This window comes from Bombyx mandarina, chromosome 18 (assembly GCF_030267445.1).
Source record: "Bombyx mandarina strain Sakado chromosome 18, ASM3026744v2".
Taxonomy (NCBI): domain Eukaryota; kingdom Metazoa; phylum Arthropoda; class Insecta; order Lepidoptera; family Bombycidae; genus Bombyx; species Bombyx mandarina.
The window spans coordinates 14,035,996-14,041,995 of NC_143224.1; the positions used below are offsets into that span (position 1 = coordinate 14,035,996).

The 6,000-nt window shown below is 31.9% G+C and overlaps 1 protein-coding gene and 2 long non-coding RNA genes across 3 annotated transcripts in view; 1 reads left to right on the top strand and 2 right to left on the bottom strand.

Moving 5' to 3' along the window:
* The window catches only part of LOC114242149 (uncharacterized), a 46,851-nt gene extending 42,276 nt beyond the window's left edge, over nt 1–4,575 (bottom strand). Inside the window, exon 1 of the mRNA XM_089734886.1 lies at nt 4,382–4,575. The gene's annotated coding sequence lies outside the window, so the exon portion shown is untranslated. The remainder of the gene's footprint in view (nt 1–4,381) is intronic.
* On the top strand, nt 563–2,179 carry LOC149501044 (uncharacterized). Its single transcript, XR_016324598.1, has 2 exons — nt 563–1,529; nt 1,615–2,179. It is a non-coding gene; the product is annotated as an uncharacterized LOC149501044 (long non-coding RNA).
* On the bottom strand, nt 2,177–3,577 carry LOC149501045 (uncharacterized). The gene is made up of 2 exons (XR_016324599.1): nt 2,692–3,577; nt 2,177–2,587 (listed from the first exon to the last, which is right to left on the bottom strand). It is a non-coding gene; the product is annotated as an uncharacterized LOC149501045 (long non-coding RNA).
* Nucleotides 4,576–6,000: the final 1,425 nt, after the last annotated feature.

Consider the following 6,000-nt stretch of genomic DNA (forward strand, 5'->3'; position numbering starts at 1 on the left):
ATAATGTTGCTATATTTAAAGTAATAGTGATGCGTTCAGTTCTCGTTCAATCACATAAATGAACAATGAGTGTGAAGAGTTAATCATTAATTTCAAACTATAAAAGAATATTATTTATATTTTACAATAAAATTGTATTAAAGTGATCCAATATAATAATATGTTACTAGTAGTATGTAACTACAATCAGTTTTTTTAATTTTCATTACCTATGTACCTATAATTGTTATATTTTATACATCTATAGTTTCAACTATATGATGCATTGGAAATAGGACAGTCTTACAAGCTTCCTCGCAATGTTTTTCTTAATGTTTAAAACACTCGGTATTCAGTACAGGTAGATACCATAGGAACATAATGTTTCGTCGAAAACTCGTTGGTATGTACAAGGCACGGCTAAAATTCGAACCCCGTGCCCGATATCGGCAGTTCGGCACACTAACTATTCACTAGACAATCGAGGCAATTTCATTAATTCAGGAGTTTTTTCAATTGTTCACTTTGTCACAACACTATTTTTATTTCATCAAAAACTGACAACACAGTAAACGTCAGTTTACTTCGTCTAACGGCCGTTTTCAATAACCTATCTATCCCTAGTTTCGGTTACTAAAGATAGACAAATCTATATTTTTGTCCTTACTTACGTTCCAATAACCTATCGACGGGCAGCAGTTCCTATCGGATTTATCTATCCATCGTCGGGAGGACGGATAGCCTGCTAAAGATAGAACGCTCATACAAATCGTGCTTACTTCCGTTTCAATATGAGTTTTAAGTAACTCTCCGGTAGGCGGCGCTATCTCTAGTATGGGCATTCGCTTATCTGTCAAAATCGGCCGGTTACATGTTTATCTTTCGAAAGTAAATCGCTATAATTTAATAATTGTTTCTCTTCATATTGGCATATTGTAGCAGTGATGATAGTGATATGGAATTATTTTAAATGATAATGGATTGTGATGCAGATAGTGATAGTGAGGCCGATATCATATGGTTAGGAAAATAAAGATCGTCTGAATTACATGGCGAAGATCAATAATTACGAATTTGACTATAGATTTCTGAGCAAAGGTGTTGTGAATGAATTGATTAATTTAATGAGACCATATTTGAGTGTAACGTCAAAAAGGTAAGATAAATTTTAACCATAAAAGTACTCGTTATTACAACTTATATTTGTTTATAGCAATAGCAAAATTATACCTAATTTTTGTTGTGTTACAAAATCACACTCAACAGGAATTCTATAATACTGCTGGATTCCCATGGTGCCCTAAATGACATTCATATACTAATACAATAACCTGGTAGGCTATTTACCTTCATTCTTATTACACACTGATACCTCTACATTTTATATTTGTGTTACAGATTCAAATATAGGAGAGGAATTTAGAAATAGAAAAAGAGTATTTTGAATGTGTAATTTGTGTGCAATGCATCATTGATGTTTCAAAATGTTGTTGCTTGATGGCCTGGGTCTGCTCATGATACAACTATAATTAACCATTCCGATTGAAAAGGTATTTCTTATTTATATTACCTTATTTATATTATTATTATTATATATTATTATTATATTTATATTTATTTATATTATATATTTAGGTGTTTATATGAATTTAATATGACACTATTATAATAAATTATCTACATATCAAGAGAACATTGATAACAAGGTGGACTTGGAAATTGCTATTTGCTTGCCGATAGAGGCTATCCCCACAACCCTATCTTTTAACGTGATTAATTAACCCACATACTCAATCGGAACGATTTAAAATGAATCACATATTAAAACAAGAAATACTATAGAGAGGTAATCTTTTTTTTTAGTTAAGAGCTTGTTATACTGTATTGTAAAATAATTTAAGCGAATAATGTATAATTTTCAGATGCATTGGTGTTTGTAAAAGAAGACTCCCTGTATATCATTGAAAAGTAGATTAAAACTAGAAAATATGCAAGCTGTTATTATAGCTGCCATGCTGCATAATATCGTCAGAAGTATGAATTTAGAAGAATTAGAATCAGAAATTTCAGTCGCAGATACATTACAGGAAAATAATATAATTGTTCGTAACAATTTTTCAAAACTTACATCTGAAATACAACTATGTACTTATAAATAATTGCTTCCAAAGATAATTTATAAAATAAACTCCAAAGATAATTTGACTATTTTTTATTTTCCAAAATGATAATTACATGGTAGTTAGTACATGCAAGATATTTAATTTAGAATTTGTACATATACTTAAAAAACTATCTAACATAAAATTATTATTGCCTACTTAATTAATGAAATTTAATATTCCTTTTAAGTAATTTTTAATTTTTTAAATTATCTAAATCTAACTTAACTTTTGCTACAACAATCTCCTTTTCTTTATTTTCCAATTCAAGTCTCTTTTTTGCTATTAGATATTCTGCTAATGCATTGTCCCTATGCTAGCCTTGCATTTCTTTTCTTCCATCTTGTTTCCGCTTGGCTGTAAAAGTGTTAAAAATATTATATGTGACCTACAACAATGTGCATGCTTTATCCAAAATTTCATCTGCAATCCTTACCACCTCCAGCCTGTAACAAAGAGCATAATTATTTCAAATACTACGGCAACCTGAACAAAAAATCATGTTTATCAATGTGTTATTAGAGACAAACAATCAACTAATTATACTAACCTTACTAAGGTTGTTTCTTATGTTGCCGTAGCGTTCTTTAAGTTTTCCCATTTTAGTCGAAGCTGCGATGGAGTTCGTGGGAAACGACGAATCGACGAATTAAAATCATTTACAAGGGTTCGCCAAGCCTGCTGCTTCAATTTATTGTTTGTGGCATTTGTTGCCTTATTATTGAAATGTTTTTTCGCCGCCACAAGTTCTGCTAGAATCATCGTCTCATCTTTTGTCATGGTTGCTGCGTTTCTTGACTGAAAAAGATATATTTTCTAAACTTGAACTCAAAGTTTTCAAAGTAAAATTATTATTATCAATGTACTTCATAGATACTTACAGAATTAATTTTATTTCACTGTAGCTCTTTAATTATAAACACACATAGAATTATAAACGAAAGTTTTAAAGCGTTTTGGAGGTAAGTCATCATCTAATATAGTAGGTAAACAATAGAAAAACAAACAAAAGAAACTGATCACTGCTTATTGGCAAACGGACTGTCAAAACGTTTCGTTTCATAATTTCGACTAGGATAAAAATGGCAATACGTCCAATTTAAAAAAATCTACATATGTTTTTATTACTTTTTGTTATAAACAAATGTATTTATGATAGTCTACAATATGCTGGTTAAATTATAGTTATAATTTAGAATAAAATAAAATAAGTCTTGATCCTGATGTTGTTTCGTATTTGTAGTAGAACGAAACGTATCAAGAGGCTCGGATAAATCGGAGGGAAGAAGCTATCTACTGTTGGTTAAAGAGAGATAGCACTTATCCGTGATTGTGAAACGCAAACTAAGGATAGATACGCTCTTGCTGATATTCGGAGATAGCTATCTATCCGAAAACTCAGATACGTTATTGAAAACGGCCGTAATAAAAAATCCGACTATAGTTTCATCCATAGATAAGAGATGCCTTCGTAAGCATCATTTTAGCGCGTATTTTTTTGCCTACGAAGTTTCTTTTTTTTTATTGCCCTTGTAGACAGACGAGCATACGGCCCACCTGATGGTGAGTGGTTACCGTCGCCCATGGACTTCAGCAATGCCAGGGGCAGAGCCAAGCCGCTGCCTAGGTGTTGTAAAGGTAAATTCGAACCTCATTATCACCATACTAACTATTGTAAGCTTGACCACTTTTGCGCTGACAGCCTCATATATTCATAAAATATTATGCATGTAGTAAAAAGCGGTTATTTCAAAATTACAAACACACACTCCAATTTTATTTATATGTATAGATTAGCATTAACAATTCGATCTTTTGGCAAAGCTAATAAAAACTTGTCAAAATTGACTTCATTTGTGTAATTTATTTGTGTTTAATTTAGTACTACGAATATTTGTGTTTGCATTAGATTCCTACATAATATTATGGTACCAACACCGTAAAACTACTTTTAGTTTCAAATCATTACGTCATTAACCACGACTCGTAAATTATTTGGATTTCTTTTTCTTTTCTTGAGAATCACGATAAAATTCTAAATTTAAGATAGGTCATTAGCATTCGAACGAAACTTTCATTGAATTAAAATCAGTTTCACATTTTGGAAATAACATAATAATATTGTTTACATGATAGGTATTCAAAATTCACAACGAAGTTAAATCAAATCATTTCAAACGAAAGATAAGAACAAGTTATAAAACAATTTAGTATTAAATTTATCAATATTAAAAACTCACCGAAAACGAATATTCCGATTCAAAAAATCCATTTACAGAAAACAACACAAGACACGAACACAGTTTCATTCGGTTTACGCTTCCATTTTAAATAAAATGTCAACTGACGACCGCACTATTCTGATTTGCGCGGCGCAATGCCCAAAGAGTATGTAACACTACGTTTACTACGTTGGCAATGCCAACAAAACTGCAACACGGCTGAGTTATACTAGCAAATCCAGGATGTGTAACACAATACTACACCCTATTGCTCTAGTTTTAAATTCGAAAATCACTCTTCGATGATCTTGTCACAGATTATCGTTCTTTGAGTAATTTCGTAGTAGCTTGAACTTCGGAGAAGGATCGGTAAATGTTACCTACATATTATTATTAAAGTGGTTTTATTTGAACTCACTAAAGTTAATTAAATAGGACCAGAAAATATAATTCTTTGATTAGAATATAGTTTATTGCACACCAAAAGTAGTAATGTAATATATACATATTACCATTTTCGATCATATTGCTTTTATACAATTAACCACTGAGCAAAAGCAGACATGTTATGGAAGAAAGGAGCACTAGGTATATATTTATCAATTTAGTATTACTTATATGTATTTATTTTATTTATTTCATTATATATGTACGTGTATGTATATGGTTATCTTATATGTGTGTGTATGTATATTCTTCTTCCTATTCGTACACTCTTGACAGAGTGGTCGTGGTCATGCATCAGTCGGATACGACCCGCTCATGACTCTCGTGGGAAATTAGTGCAGTGGTTTCCCGTTGCCTTCTGCACCAGCATTTTAAGGGGTATTTGTTCCCCAAGGTTTCTGACGCCTCTTCCGTACAGGTTGTCCTGACGAGTGTGTATGGTTATACCGCCATTGCTCGGTCGCCATTGCCCCGTTCGTTCTCTAGCAGGAAGCACCACGGCACCCTGTTGGTCGCCGCCGCCATCCGGCGCGTGCAGGTGGGGTTGACAATAGGGCCGGTGAAGGTAGGTGTGTATGTATATAGGCTGATATATTATCTATAGGTGTTTTATTTATTTTTATTATTGTTATTGTGTATTGTCAATTGATTAGATTGTATTCTTCTACCCACTCATGTAAAGCTTTCCTTCTTTAAGAACGGTTAGCTGGTAGAAAACTCAATTGTTGAGTTAAAGTCGCCATTTTTATATCTTATCGCAATTACTGTAATACTGTGTGTACAATAAAGAATTAAGAAAGGTTGCAACAAAATTATATTGATTTTGATTTCTTACACAACTGTTATGTATTTTATTATAACTAATAATCTATATATTAATACGTGAAGCAAAAACTTTGTATCCCTTTTTACGAAAATTGCGCGGACAGAGGAGTATGAAATTTTGCACAGTTATAGAGAATATAGAGAAGAAGTGCACAATGCTAATATTTTTTTTAAATAATGCATAAAAGATACATTAAATCAATAAAGAAAACATTACACGCACTACATACCATGTATTTGACGCACACACGCATGCATACTATTTATTGTAAAACTTTTGTTCTTGGCGTCTGTGGTAAAATTGAGAATAGATTAAATATTGTTTGTCTTTGTAAATATTTTTTTACAGTGTAGCCTTGGCAAAA